Source organism: Dendrobium catenatum, unplaced genomic scaffold (assembly GCF_001605985.2).
Source record: "Dendrobium catenatum unplaced genomic scaffold, ASM160598v2 fragScaff_scaffold_1116, whole genome shotgun sequence".
Lineage (NCBI taxonomy): Eukaryota > Viridiplantae > Streptophyta > Magnoliopsida > Asparagales > Orchidaceae > Dendrobium > Dendrobium catenatum.
The window spans coordinates 363,292-371,351 of record NW_021319578.1 but is presented as its reverse complement, the minus strand read 5'-3'; positions in this window follow the sequence as shown (position 1 = coordinate 371,351).

The window sequence follows — 8,060 nt, the reverse complement described above, 5'->3', positions numbered from 1 at the left end:
TTTGTACCCTGCTCGGTACTGCTTGGTACCGCTCGGTACTCGGCTCGATACTACTGACGTGAAGCATTTTGGTTGAATCTCGGGATGATAAATTACATTTGGTGTCCGTACAGAATAATTTCTCATTCTATCAACTATAACTTTTTTACCCAAACAATCCCTCCTTTGTCTAATATCTCTAGGACTTCTCCCTATCATCTCTATATCGCAAGAGCAAATTAGTATTTCTATCATGGAACCTAAAGCACCAATACCATGATTATTATTGAATTGAAAACTATGTTGATAAAGTAGTGCCTATATATAGATAATAGAAAAAGAGTAATAAAGAAAAAATGTAATAAATGAAAATATTCTCAATAATAAGAATATATTACAATAATAAATATTATAGATTTTTACTATAAATATTAGTCATATATAAGTTTTAATATTTACTTCATAAACTTAAATATAAACTATCATAAGAAATTTTTTTGATTATGGAAATTAAAGTCTTCTTAACAAGCCCCAGTTAGGTGTTAATTGTTCCTCTCTAAACACTTAATTTTTTTAGTAAAATCAAACTTTTAATTATCAAATTATCCTATCTTTTTAAATGTGACGAATTTTTTTTTTTTTTTGTATTTCCTAATATATAGTTGATATATCATCAAAAAATTATATTGATCGGACTCGAATCTCAAGGAAAAAAATTAAGTTGAAAACTTAAAAAATTAAAGTTGGGATCATTTGAACTCCAATTTTAGCAAACTTATAGTCGAATTGAAGGTCTCGAAAATACAAACCCGACGACACCAAATTCAACCCAATCCTAGCTCAAATAGGTCCACATCAAAGACCCGAAGTGCATTTGGAATATTCAATCCATAATTTGGATAACTAAATGTGACATGCTAATAGTTGATCAAGCGGCTCGACGAGACGAATCAAATGAGCCCAAGATCGTCAAATTCTGATATCGTTAAGACATTTAAATGCCTAGTAAATGATCCGTAATTATGGGATTCAACATCGGTCGTCCATTCAAACCACTCACAATTTACCCTTATTCTTCCTTCTATTTATTGTCCATGCCACTCTCAAAAAATTATAAATAGATCCCTCATTTCTCATGAGAGGGGACCCATGCAAGAATAGAAGAGAAGGAAGCAAAGAAGCAGTGAAGCATGAAGAGAAGATGAGTTAATGAAGCCAGAAGAGAAATAAGAAAAAGAAGATAAGGAAGAGTGCTCTCTTGCCACCAGACTCCTCCTCGACCATTGTCGAACTTCCACCTGGCAGCCAACCGACGTCGGAGTTCTGCCCGATCTCCAACTGACATTGGAGCTCTGCTCGGTCGCCGACGGACGTCGGAGTTCTGCCCGATCTCCAACTGACGCTGGAGTTCTACCCGGTCGCCGACTGAAGCCAGAGTTCTACCTGATAGTCGACTGACTCCGGATTTTTGACCGATTGTCAATTAAAGTCAGATTTTCGCCTGACCACCAAATGTAGCAGGATTTCCGATTTTTGTTTGTAACTGAATTTCAAACCAGGAGTAGATTATTGTAATCTGGTTATCCTCAACTTCAGGGACGAGTGAACCGGTTGTAATCTAAGCAAACACTATTTAAATCTTTTCAACTGGGTGTGATCCAGTGGTTTTTCCCTTTTTAATAGTTTTCACATAAAAATTATGGTGTTACATTTTTCTTCTGTTTGTGTGCTAAATATCTGTACAATGTCGAGACGAAAATTTTCCAACTCTTTCGCTGCGTATGCTCTAGCCCGAAATAATAGTGTATTCTTCAACTTGGCTAAGCCCCATGATTTTTTCCTTTTCAGATTTTTTACATAAAAATTACTAATCTTATTATTTTTATCAGTATGTGCTAATTTTTTTTTTATGACATTGAGATATAAATATATTTCTTTGACTCAAATTTTATAGCAATTAACATTGTATATATAATAATAATACAGATATAACTTTAATGACCTCTTAAATATTTTTTTCTTCTGCAGGAGACTGCATAGCTCTGATAAATAATTATTTAATAGAATAACGGTGCCTTTGTAGTTTGTATGACATAGACTTTTACTATTATTTCCTTCTAAAATGAACCAATCAATTCACCCTTGATAATTTTACTTCATGAGCTTATTAATATCAATGCATTGCCGTTGCTTTTAATAAAGCCAAATGATGGACGCTTCTGATCAGTCGTCCTCAACCGACTAAAGAAAAATAAATTTGAATGCTTTGACCCGAATAAGCTGAAGAGGTCAAAAGCTTAGTTGTCCTGTGAACTGTAAGGCCGAAGAAACACGTCATTGAAGAGGAATAGACTTGGTAGTACTTGTTTTTCAAAGGCAAACTCTTTTTCTCATTTGGCTAAGTTTTGTTGAGAAAAAAATCATATAATTTCATTTATGAAGACAAATTAGGTTTGAAAACTTCAAAAAGCAATTTTCAATTTGTCTATTTCATACTTTAAAGCTTCCTTTGGGATGACTTTTTTTTTTAATTTTTAAAACAACTTTTTAGTATAAAAATTTTAATTTTTTTATTAGAAAATTGTTTTATGAAGTAGTAATAAAGCCCTCCCAAATGATGCCCGACAGGGACGGATCCCGCCCGAGCCGGACCGCGACAAAACCTTTTTATCCAGGATCTGGCTTTGGAATTTGTTTCTGAACTGAATCTTCCAAATTACTCAACTCAACATACACACAACCACAGAGCAACTATGAATCACCAAATGCAGCGGAACAAAACATCTATATTTTCATTTTCCTCAAAACAATCATCTACAGATACAGTACATGGCTTTTGAACAGAAAGAAAGACAGAACAGAAAAGTCATGACTGTACAAAAATCAAAAGGTACAAACAAATACCTATACTGATCAGACTCTGAATCTATTCCTGGACTTCCTTCCCTTTCCCAGAACCTGAAAACCACCAGAAAACAAGAGTGAGCTCAACAGCTCAGCAAAGCAACAAACCTCCAATCAAAATTCTCAGAATCCAAAACCAAACTCATCAGACAGAAATCAGATCAGAAATCGGAACAGAATCGTACAGATATCAAATCGGACATATCAGAACGAAACAGAACAAATCAGAACAAATACGGACAGATCACATCAGAATCAGAAATTGTACACATCAGAATCAGAACAGATTAAATCAACAGAGTCAGAATCGTACAGAAATCAGAAATTCAGATCATATCAGAACAGAATTGTACGGAAACAGAAGTCGTAATACAGAACAGAAGCAGACATATCACGTCAACAGAAGCAGAAATCAGAATTGCAGATCATATCGTATCAGAATTTAATTTGCTTACAGAACAGATACGGAAAGCAGATATCAACAGAACAGATACGGAAATCAGATATCAACAGAACAGATATATATATTTCATAGCTAAACTAAACTAAACAGAATCACTACGGATTCTGACCCTTATGTCTCCCATGTGCTCACGGCACCAGAAATTCGCTGAATAATTAATAGCTAAGCTAAATGTGCTCACAGCACCAGAATAATAGAATTCCTCGGATCCAAAATATAACAGATATTTCTCCAACTCAAAATACGAAATCCGGACAGAAAATACCGCCAAACTCGACGGTTCTGAAAATTGAGAAAGGCGGAATGTGCCTTACCTTGCGTACAGCAATATTCTGAACAGTCACTTCGGACGAAAACGGCTCCGCGTCGTCCGAAAATCAACTTTTCCCAAATTTCTCTCTACTTTCTCTCTCCTCAGATATTTTAATTTTTATTTTTCTGATTTTTCTCTCTCTTCAAAACGACTGAAATCAGCTTTATAATACACAGATCGGCCCAGCCGATCGCCAAATCGTCCCAGGACGATCAGACCAAATTGGATCGTCCTGGACGGTTCCCAGAACTATTCTCAGGCCGACATTTTCTACAGTGTCAATCGGCCTGGACGATGTCCAAATCGGCCTGGACGATATGTACAGAAAATCACCTGGAGCAAAACTGAACACATTCTGGAGCAAAATTACAACTGATCGTCCCAGGACGATCCAGATCGTCCTGGACAATCCTGGAGCAGATTTTTGATATTACAGATGGTATAGTGGATGCAAGAGTGAGAAGAAGAGATGATTGATTCGAGGAGGGAGGAGATAGCATGGTGTTTTGATTCGTGGTTTTAAACGGAAAAATATCCTCTTGAAATGTGACATGCCGAGAAATGTATACTTTGTTGGATTGAATGTCGAGACAGCGATAAGCTTTGTGCATTGTGGAATAGCCGAGGAAGACACATTCACGAGAGCGGGAAGCCAGCTTGCTTGAGGTGTATGGCTTGAGCCAGGGGAAGCAGAGACACCCAAATGTACGAAGATGTAAGTAGGAAGGATGTTGTCCGTGAAGAAGATAGTGAGGGCTATGAGGATGAGTGGCTTTGCTTGGTATGCGATTGATCAGATAGTGCGCTTTTATCAGAGATTCGGCCCAGAATTTTTGAGGTAAACTGACGGCATGCAGCAGAGTTCTCGTGATGTCAAGAAGATGTCTATGTTTCCTTTCAGCCATGTCGTTTTGCTCCGGAGTGTGAGGACTACTAAGCTGACGAGTAATCCCATGATCCTGAAGGTAGTTGGTGAATTGATTGCTGATAAACTCACCACCGCCGTCGGAGCGAAAATATTGAATAGTGGTATTAAATTTGTTGTGAATTAAATTGCAGAATATTTTAAATTTTGAAAAGGTCTTAGATTTTGCGGTCATCAGATAAAGCCACGAATATCGCGTAAAATCATCAATGAAGATCACATAATAGCTAAAACCATTTATAGACTGACATGGGGATGGCCCCCAGACATCGGCATGAATAAGCTGAAAAGGTTTTGTACTAATAGAAATGCTACTAGTAAACGGAAGTTTATGACATTTTGACAATTTGCAAGAAATACAGATATCTGCAGATTTAAGAAAATTGCGTAAATCAGGAATAAAATTCGATAAAGATGAGACAATCTGTGAGTTTGGGTGCCCCAAACGGGAATGCCACAGCCGAGTGTTGCTATTCCGAATGTGAAGGGCGGGATGAACAGAGGTGGAGGAGGAGCTGATTTGGTATAAGCCGTTACATTTGTGACCACGAAGGAGTTGTCGGTTGTCCTGAGAATCCTTAATTACGAAACCATTAGCATAAAAAACAATTGAAATGTTGTTGTCTGTGGTTAGTTTAGAGATTGAAACTAGATTATGAGATATGGAAGGAACGTGTAAAATGTTTTGGAGACGAAGCTTGCGAGCGGTCTCCGGGAGAGGAAGTAAGCCGTTACCAGTGTGCTGAATTGGAACAGTATTACCATTAGCCACCGAGACGGATTCAAGTCCATTGTAGGAGGACGCAGTGCTCAGGTTGGAAAGATCTTGAGTCATGTGAGAGGTGGCGCCAGAGTCAAGAATCCACTCTGTGGCATTTGGTGCGGCTTGGTGCTGTGCGTAGTGAGCTCGAGGATTCGTTGAGGAAGAAGGAGCGTACTGTAGATTGCAACGATGCCAGCAATCTATCGCGATATGCCCTGTTTTGCCGCATATTTGACAAACCGAGCGCGGAGCAGAGGATTGATTTCGCTAAGGACGAGCGTCGTTGTTGGGGTTGGGTCGTGCGCTTTGATTCTTGGATTGATATCTTGTGAAGCGACCACGATTGGGCTTGTTCCGAACAGAGAAAAGAGAAGTGTTGTCGGACGGGTTGCTGAGTTCTTGAGAATGATCTTGCTGAAGGTTTATCTCTTCACTGCAGAGAAGAGAGTAGAAATCTTCCAAAGAAATAGGTGTCAGTGAGGTCCGAATAGCTGTCTTGAAAGAGTTGTATATGGTCGGAAGACCATTCAGGGTATAGAGTATAATGTCTTCATTGTCAATCTTGGATCCCGCAGCTGCGATATTGTCTACGAGATTCTTGATTTGAGTCAAGTATTGCTGCATTGATCGATCTTTCATTTGAACCTGGTATAATTCGTTCTTGAGCTGGATTACTCTCGAACGATTGGTGGGTTGCAATCTTGATTCAAGAATCGACTAGATCTCGTTTGCTATGGACAACGTGATCACGTAAGGCAGTACCGAGGCGGAGATCGTTGACAAAAGCGCGGAGACAAGATTTCTATCAATAAGTGTCCATAGCCGATGATCGTTGACAGCAGAGGTGGGAGGGCACGAATTAGATCCGGTGAGATGGCCGCTGAAACCGTTTGCGGCGAAATGCTGATACATTTGATGTCGCCATATAGAATAGTTCTCGTTGGTGAGGAGAGTGGGAACGAGATTCTTGATATTTGAGATTAAAAATTTGAGGGGTGTGGGAACCACAAATTCCTCCGGAGTTGTGGTGATGTTAGATTCTCTTTGAGCAGATGCCGACCATCCTTGATCGGCCATGGATGGCGGAGACGAACGAAGAAGACGAAGATTACTGAGACGAGCGCGAGGATGTATGCCGCTGGGCAATACACTCTGATACCATGAAGACAAAAGGCATTGGACAGGAGATCATTTAGAAGTAGAAGAGAAATGAAATTGAATTAATTTTCTCGATGCTTTACAAGACTGGACAAGACCATATATAGACTACAGAAGTTAGACCGTACATTCAAGACCGTTAACACACTCAGGACTTGGACCAAAGATAATGACCTGCTATTACATATACACTTATGCTAACAAGGGCATCTCCAACCGAAAATCCCATTTATCACTCTAAAATGTAGTGAAACTCAAAAATGTCATGATTCATCTCCAATCGAACTCCATTTTGCGTGCTTCTACGAAGGTAATAGTCTTCTTCTATTTTGCGCGTTTATTCGGCAAATTTGATTGAGACAGTAAAATCGCGTAAGTGAACAATGCAACCCCAATTAATATTGTCGTCACACTGTTCACCCTCCACCGATTAGCGATTTTGTTGCCGTTCGAATGGAGCAAACCAATTACGCCTTACAGTCGTTTGGAGTTTGACTGGAGACGCCCTAACAAAACAAGCAAACTTACAACAAGCTTGCAAAAATAATTAATTTAATCTCATTCATGTGCGCATACAGGACAACTATCCAAACCTAATAATAAAAAATGATTTTTCTTGAGCTTTTGCTCATGATTTCATTATCATAATTAATAAAAAAATGTAAAAAACAGTAAAACGCAACAAAGAACAAGGAAAGAGTAAGTATTGTTGCTAATAATGATGAGTATGATACAAAAAGCAAATGAAATATCTAGATTTTGAAAAAACAGAACTTATCACAAAAAAACTCCATTAAAAACAAACCAAAAGGAGCAGGAGACGCCAAAATGGTGTTCGGCCGTTGGCTTCTGGCTTCGCGAACGAGCAAAATGCAGGAGACGTTGTCACCTTTGTTGGCTTCTTGCTTCGTGAATGAGTGAGATGCCAACACGGGGAGAGCGAAGTGCAAACGAGCAAAGTAGGGGAAGAAGATACATCCGAATGAGGGTTTTTGTTTTTCCCTCTCTCGTATATGCTTCGCATTCCCGAATCTCAGTCGTCGGATCTTGGTAAAATTGAACCGGACGGTTATAAAAAATTGGAACCGACCGCCGATTCGACCAGGTCAAAGACAGGTTTCAGGCGAAATCGATTATATGCTGAACCGCCCAGTCCGATCCGATTTTAAAAGCCTTGCTTAAGACATATCCAACTAAAAATTCTATTTATAACCTCAAAATGAGTTTATGTGAAAAAAGAATGTGAGTATTTTGTGAAAAGAAAAATTAGTTGTCGGCTGATCATTTAGGAAATGATGGGAGGTAGTCTTAGGCTTGATTTGGTTGGACGTTTCTAAGGTGTTTTCCGTTTTACAACGTGAAAATAAATAAATTTTAATCGTTTGGCAAAACTGTTTCTCTTAAAGACAGCGTTAATAACATCGTTTTGAGATGAAACGCACTGCTCTTTTGCAACTCCTTTCCGTTTTACACTTGCTAGAAGTCTACTTTACCCCTATAGTTGCTCATCTTCTTTGCCAGGACGACTTCAATTGTTCGTCCCCTTCCAGAGCTC